The sequence below is a fragment of the Girardinichthys multiradiatus genome, chromosome Y (genome assembly GCF_021462225.1).
Source record: "Girardinichthys multiradiatus isolate DD_20200921_A chromosome Y, DD_fGirMul_XY1, whole genome shotgun sequence".
Classification (NCBI taxonomy): Eukaryota; Metazoa; Chordata; class Actinopteri; order Cyprinodontiformes; family Goodeidae; genus Girardinichthys; species Girardinichthys multiradiatus.
In genome coordinates, this window is record NC_061818.1 from 7,683,150 (window position 1) to 7,690,074 (window position 6,925).

Below are 6,925 nucleotides of genomic sequence, written 5' to 3' on the forward strand. Positions count from 1 at the left end.
GGAGAAGGTGAGCAGTCATAATAGACTGGATCAAGAAGTCATCAGTAGTTTGATGTTGTGTGGAAATGTCCAATTGTTTAGCAAGGAACCGCATATCCTCAAAATTAACGTGAGGCTAGTTTTTTATTTGCTTCAGGAACGCTGGAAGGTAACGGCGGAGCAGGCCAAAGCCAAGTCCACCCAGAAAGGCCTGGAGGAAAAGCGACGCGTCTTCACCATGCAGATCAGTATGGAGAGGGAGGAGCTGGATAGAGCTAAGGTGAGACTGACAAATATCTGTGTTGTAACTCAAGCAGCAGGGATGTTTTTCAACTTCACCCCGTCTCCTGCGTCTCTCTGCCCCTCAGAGTTCATTGCTGGAGGAGCAGAAATTGGTGATGCAGCAGTGTACAGAGGAGAGGAGGAAGCTGGCAGCAGAGTGGGCTCACTTCCGTGCTCAAGAGAAACAGAGGCAAGACAGAGCCGAACGGGAGGTCAACAGTCTCTTAGAGAGGAGAGAAGGATCCATCATCAGTCTGGCACAAGTGAGTCTCACAATCTTTTTTTTTTTTTGTTGCTTTATTAGACTGCTGTACTTCTTGAGGAAGGAAATCCAGTTTTCCATAAATGTTTTTTGTTTGCTTTGCAGGAACAAGCTGACCTCAAGTTTCAAATGGCTGAACTAAAACAGAAGGAGCTGGTTGTGACACAGGAGAAAGAGACTCTGGCAAGACTCAGGGAAGAACTGGACAGAGAGAGGGAAACAACAAATAGTATGGCTTTGAGACTCAAAACACAGTCCCAAGAGGTCGAGGCCTTCAGCAAGGTGATTCGCTCCCTATTCCCACCCCCGAAGGCTGCAAAGGTTTGACTTTTGACTAAACTGTTGTTGCTCACAGCTTGCAGCAGAGAAGTATGAGGAGGGTGAACGAGCATTCCAGGAGGCGAAACGTGTGGAGTCGGAGCACGAGGCTCGACTAAGAAATATTCAGTCACGAACCGAGAACCTGAGGCAGCTGGAGCAAAGGATCCTGAAGGTGTGTGTCACGGTACAGAGCAAAAACCTTCAATTCTGTCTTAAAAAGCACTTCTATTCTTGCACATTAAATAACAATATGATGTTACAGGAGCGCATGCAACTAAATCATCTGCAGGAGGATGTAGAAAGGCCAAGAGAACATTCCACCATCTCACCTTTACCTCAAATTGTTCCACCTGTTTTACCAGGTTTGGTTGAATGCTTGAAAAACACTAATTAGTTTATTGGCAAAAAAGTAATTTTCACAAGTACTTGTTTCTGTAGACTCTGTTTCAGTGTTACCTTTCCCTGAGCTGACAACATCTCTCAGGAGTAAACCTTCAAATTCTTTTCCCAACTATCAGTCTATGATGCTTCAGGCGAGTCTGGCTCTGTGGAGGTACACGGCAGAAAAGGTAACTGGTTAAAGAGCACTTACCTGGCAATGCTACAAACCATGGCCACAAATATAGAAACAGCCATTTCTAGTGTTTAGACTGAATATAGAAACTGCAAATCCAGAGACTGAAACATAAATGGCTAAAAATATTTTTCCATTTTGTTTCCTTTTTCCATATTTTTCCAGACCAAGTTATTGGCCATCATTCATTTATTTATACTCGGGAAGCCACGAGTGAAATTCTCACATCATCAGACGGCATAGGTGGCAGAATACATCATAAGAATGGATCAGAACAAACCTTTCTGCTTTGCCTCCTCTTCCTCGGTGAATCATCTCCACAACCCTGCAACAAGACATATTATTGATCTACCATCAAGAACGCCTGTCTTTACACATCACCCTGAAGAAGTAGATCAGATAGCATTGATTTCCACAATACTGTTTCAGACAGGGATAACAAAACTCATCAAATCTACCGAATAGGAAGAAAGACATAAATGTTCTCTAAAGTTTTACCTTCCCAAACTTCCCTGCCTTAGTGCCGAAATTAACACGATCACTGCAACATCTCCAGTTAGAAACCTGTAAATAAAGCAGGTAACTTTAACATGCATACTTGTTTCGGTACTTTTCTGTCAAACAAGTAGTTTCATTCACCTTATCACAGATTAGTCCAACAGAACCGGCGTGACTAACACGTGCTCGCCGGGCTAAAGACTAGCAGCCGACACATGCTTCGTTGCACACAGACTTTTAAGAAAAAAGAAATCCTAATTCGTATTTTTAAAAAGTACCTCATCATGGCGGGTCATCTCTGGAAGGCATCACATTATCACACAGGTTCAACTGGATAACTAAAAGCATTATTAGTGAGTCGCTCATATTCACTAACAACTCTTCTTTCCACGACACAGAGCTGATGTGTCTGAAATCTTCTTCTTCTTCTTGTATTATTTTTCGCGGTTGGCAAATAACTTTATGGGTGCATTACCGCCACCTACTGGTATGTAGTGTGGTTCTTCATGGTTTTAAATCTTATTTACTATTACAACGATCAAATTCTATTTATTAATTTAGTTTTTTTTTTTTATCTAACTATAATTTGAATATGTTTGATACCTAAACTTCTTTGCAAAGTATCTATCAAAATAAAATTTTCTTTAATACCTACAAATTCTCTCCTCAAAATTGTTCTTTCTTGTTCATATTTCTGACACTTCAATATTACATGTTCTATTGTTTCCTCCTCTCCACAATGATCACATTTTCCTGTATTATGTTTCTTTATTTTAAACAATGTAGAATTAAGTCCTGTATGTCCGAATCTTAATCTTGTAATTAACCTTTCCTCTTTTCTGCTCCTTCTTCCAGTTCTTACTTCTCCTACTATCTTGTTGATTCTGTAAAACCATCTTCTTTTCCTTTCTTCATCCCACCTTTTTTGCCACTCTTTCCTGATTCTCTGTTTAATTATGTTTCTTGCCTCTGAACTACTAATATTAATTATAAAGCTAATGTTTTGTGTTGCTTTCTTTGCCATCCTGTCCGCCATCTCATTCCCTCCAACTCCTACATGTGCTGATACCCATAAAAACACTAATATTAATCCCATCCTTTGTATTCTAAATAAAGTATGTTTTATTTCCAACAAAATGTCTGGTCTACCCTCTGAATGATTATGTTTTAAACTTAATAATGCTGAACTTGAGTCTGAACAAATTATTGTTTCCTATGGTTTTATATCTGTTGGAATAATTGAATATAGATTTATCTTATGTATTCTCCTATTCTTTAACTTGACTATTTGATTTTATAACCTTTCATGATGTATGTGTGAGTTGTCTGCAGGCAAAGATCAAAGGTGGAGCTGAGAAGGAAGCAGCCACAGTTGAGCAGGTCATAAAGATGAAGGCTGATTGCGCTGAACAGAAGACACACTGATCTTAGGATGGGGGGAGACTGTGGAAGTGTGTTGTTACAAGATAATGGTGTTTATGACCTGTTTACGATGCAGCTGTTTTTCCCATCCTTAGAGAGCAACGTTTTTTGTAACTAGGGACTGTAATGGAAAATTCTTTTAAAGTGCTCTGATATTCCCTTCACCTCTCACATTTGTTTCTGTGTTGTATCACTCACAGGTGACCTTCCATCTACCTCTCACCTCTGACCTCTGTGTTTGATGAGTGTTCTGTTTTATTTAGCAGATGGACTCTAAATTCACATGCTGGAGAGTTTTATGGTTAACCCTTCCTGAAGTGTATATTTCAAAGGAAGGTAGATGGGTGCCCTCATAAATAACTTTGTTAACTCTGACCCGGGGAGGGTCTAGGGGCCATATTTCTAAAACTCTTTGAAGTTGAGATAACACCCTCATTTTTAGTATAAATACTGTTTGTGATTTCTGTTCGTGGCTCTGTTTAACTGACTTGCTTGGTGACAGAGTCATTCAAACGCTGAATGCCTTTGAATAAAACTTATTAAGACAAAGTCCGGATTTTCTCTTCTTGTGAGTCAACTTCTCTCCACTTTGATAAGAAATTCCACAACAGGACCCCGAAAGAAAATAAAAAGAGAGGTGCGGACAGATGGTTTTCAGAGCGGTAGGAGATTTGTAACTGAAGCACATCTCTGTCCGTTCTCCTCACAGCGAGTTAAATAACTAATTCTTAGTCTTTCTCTTCTTTTTGTGATATAAGTATTTTAGGTTGTTTAAACCTGACAATATCCTCCACCCACTGCACTGCTAGCAATATGGCTAATCATTCTCCTGAATATATCGATAATCCATCTGTAATTCTATTTCCTACTTTTATTTTAAATTCTGGTATTACAAATGCTGTGTCTGAAATCTCGTGGTGTTATGAAATTTATACCTCGTAAACATCACAAATCACGTGATTTTATTACGTTTCATCTAGAATAGAAGTTATTAGTTTTTTTTTTTTTTTTGCTTATAAAAACAAATGTCTGGCAAAAAAATATGCAAGCTTTCTCATTATAATAACCAAATTGGACATAAGCGCCAGTATTTTGAGTCCAGTTACTAACAATATAAGTAATTGTGTGTTCAAATAAACTTGGCTGGAGTCACAACACTGATGCTCTTAACAGGAAGAATCAGAGCAGACTTTACCTACTGAGAAGACTGAGGACTCTTGGACTACAGGAGGTGCTCCTGAAGACATTTTTGACTGTTGGCATCAGTCATCTTCTATGATGTTGAGAGGAAGCAGTTAGATAAGTTCATCAGGAGGGCCAGCTCTGTCCTAGGATGGTCTCTTCATCCAGTGCAGGTGGTAGAAGACAGAACAATTGTGGCAAAAATAGCATCACTCTTGAACAATGTCTCCCACCCTATGCATGACTGTTGCAGAACTGGAGAGCTCCTTTAGTGACAGGCTGCTGCATCCGAGGTGCACAAAGGAGCGTTATCACAGATCCTTCCTCTCGGCTGCTGTTATTTTATAACCATCACTGCTCCCAACCAACTCAATAAGTGTTTCCATATTCTTGTGAATTGGTTGTTGTTGTTTTTTTATGCACAGTTTTTACATGTTTTACATTATCCCACTCGTTTGCATATTTCTTAAAACCTGAGTATGCAGTTTTTAATAACTGTACATGATTTTTTCCTTACGTTGTAAATTTGTCCTTACAGTCTTATTTCTTTAGTCGGTATGTTTTACCTTTGTGTGAATCAGCATGCTTCCATTTGTCTGTCCATTTGCTGTAAAAGACATTTACATTCTGTTTTTCTAGTATTTGCCAACCTTGGTGTTTTTGAAGCTCATATCTGAGCTGTTGTTTGGATTTGCTAAAACTGAATGAACTCTGAAGCTATGAAAATCAAAGCTTTCTGTGATAATTATGAATTATAACTTTTTTTGTCGTTTTATTTATATACATGTATCTCTTCTATCCTTAATCGCAAATTATGTTACTGTTTAAGTTGAATTAAAAATGAAATTTGAAACTTATTTACCAAGGTTGTTACAACGTAATATTTTTCCACAAAGTCTATAGTAGTATTCAATCAATTAGAATATGCATTCAGATAAGGCTGGTTTGTCAGATTAAAACTACCTTTGAAAAATAACCGTTAAGCATGTATTAAACATATTTTTTATTAAGCCCATATTTCTGTATATTTTATTTCTGTTGGCCTGAAGCAATAACTTAAATGTCATGATTTCATTAGCTATAAGTGGAAAATGTTCGTAAATAACACAAAAAAGGCTTAAATACATCAGTCTGTGTGTACTTTATCTACATTATGTGTATCACTTAATAATTTTACTTCCAACAAGTATTTAAAAATTGACATTAATTTGTTAACAAATTAATCAAAAAACAAAACTAGAATGAGTTAAACTTGTCAGTTTCATATAGGCTAAACAGTCATATATTTCAAGAGTTTGTTTCTGGTAATACAATTTTTATGGCTTAAAGTGAAAGAAAACCCAAAGTTCAGTTTCTCTGAACAGTTGAATATTGCAGGGTAAGACATTAAATTAAAATAACAAAAAACCATAATAACAGAGAAATTTGAGCTTACACAGTCTAGGCTATTTCAGAAGAAAGCCCTGGTTGAAAGAAAGCTATTGGAGTCCCGTTTGTTGTTTGCCACCAGCCATGTTAGGCACTCAGCAAACATGTAGAAGAAGATGGATGGAGCACGTTAAAGGATGAAAACTTGTTCTTTTTTATGATAATATACTAACATCAGCCAAACATCAGCTCCCTCATCAAGAAAGCCCAGCAGAGGATGTTCTTCCTGCAGCAGCTGAAGAAATTCAACCTGCCAAAGACTATGATGGTGCACTTCTACACAGCCATCATTGAGTCCATCCTCACCTCCTCCATCACCATCTGGTACGCCGCTGCTACAGCCAAGGATAAGGGCAGGCTGCAGCGTGTCATTCGGTCTGCTGAGAAGGTGATTGGCTGCAGTCTACTGTCGCTCCAGGAACTGTACACCTCCAGGACCCTGAAGCGGGCAGGGAAGATTCTGGCTGATCCCTCCCACCCCGGTCACAGACTCTTTGAGACTCTCCCCTCTGGCAGGAGGCTGCGGTCCATCCGGACCAAAACCTCACGCCACAAGAACAGTTTTTTCCCATCTGCCACCAGCCTGGTTAACAAAGCCCGGAAACCACCCTGACACTGTCCCTTTCCCCCACACCCCCCCTTTTTTTGCTGACAGGACACTTGTAACCTGTAACTCTATGTGTTACATTAACGCTCAGCTTGGACTCCTGCTTTACTTGCACTGCTTTACTTGCACAATGATCACCTGCACTGTTGTATTGCTCTTGCATCTTATACTGCTCTATATTTACTCTCACTCACTTAAAACTGTGCACATATATTTATATTATATTGTAGATATGTTTATACTGTTTAATTTGTACTGTATTGCACCAACTACGCCAAAACAAATTCCTTGTATGTCCAAAAACGTACTTGGCAATAAAGCTTTTCTGATTCTGATTCTGATTCTGATTCTATTATAAATATGATAATCT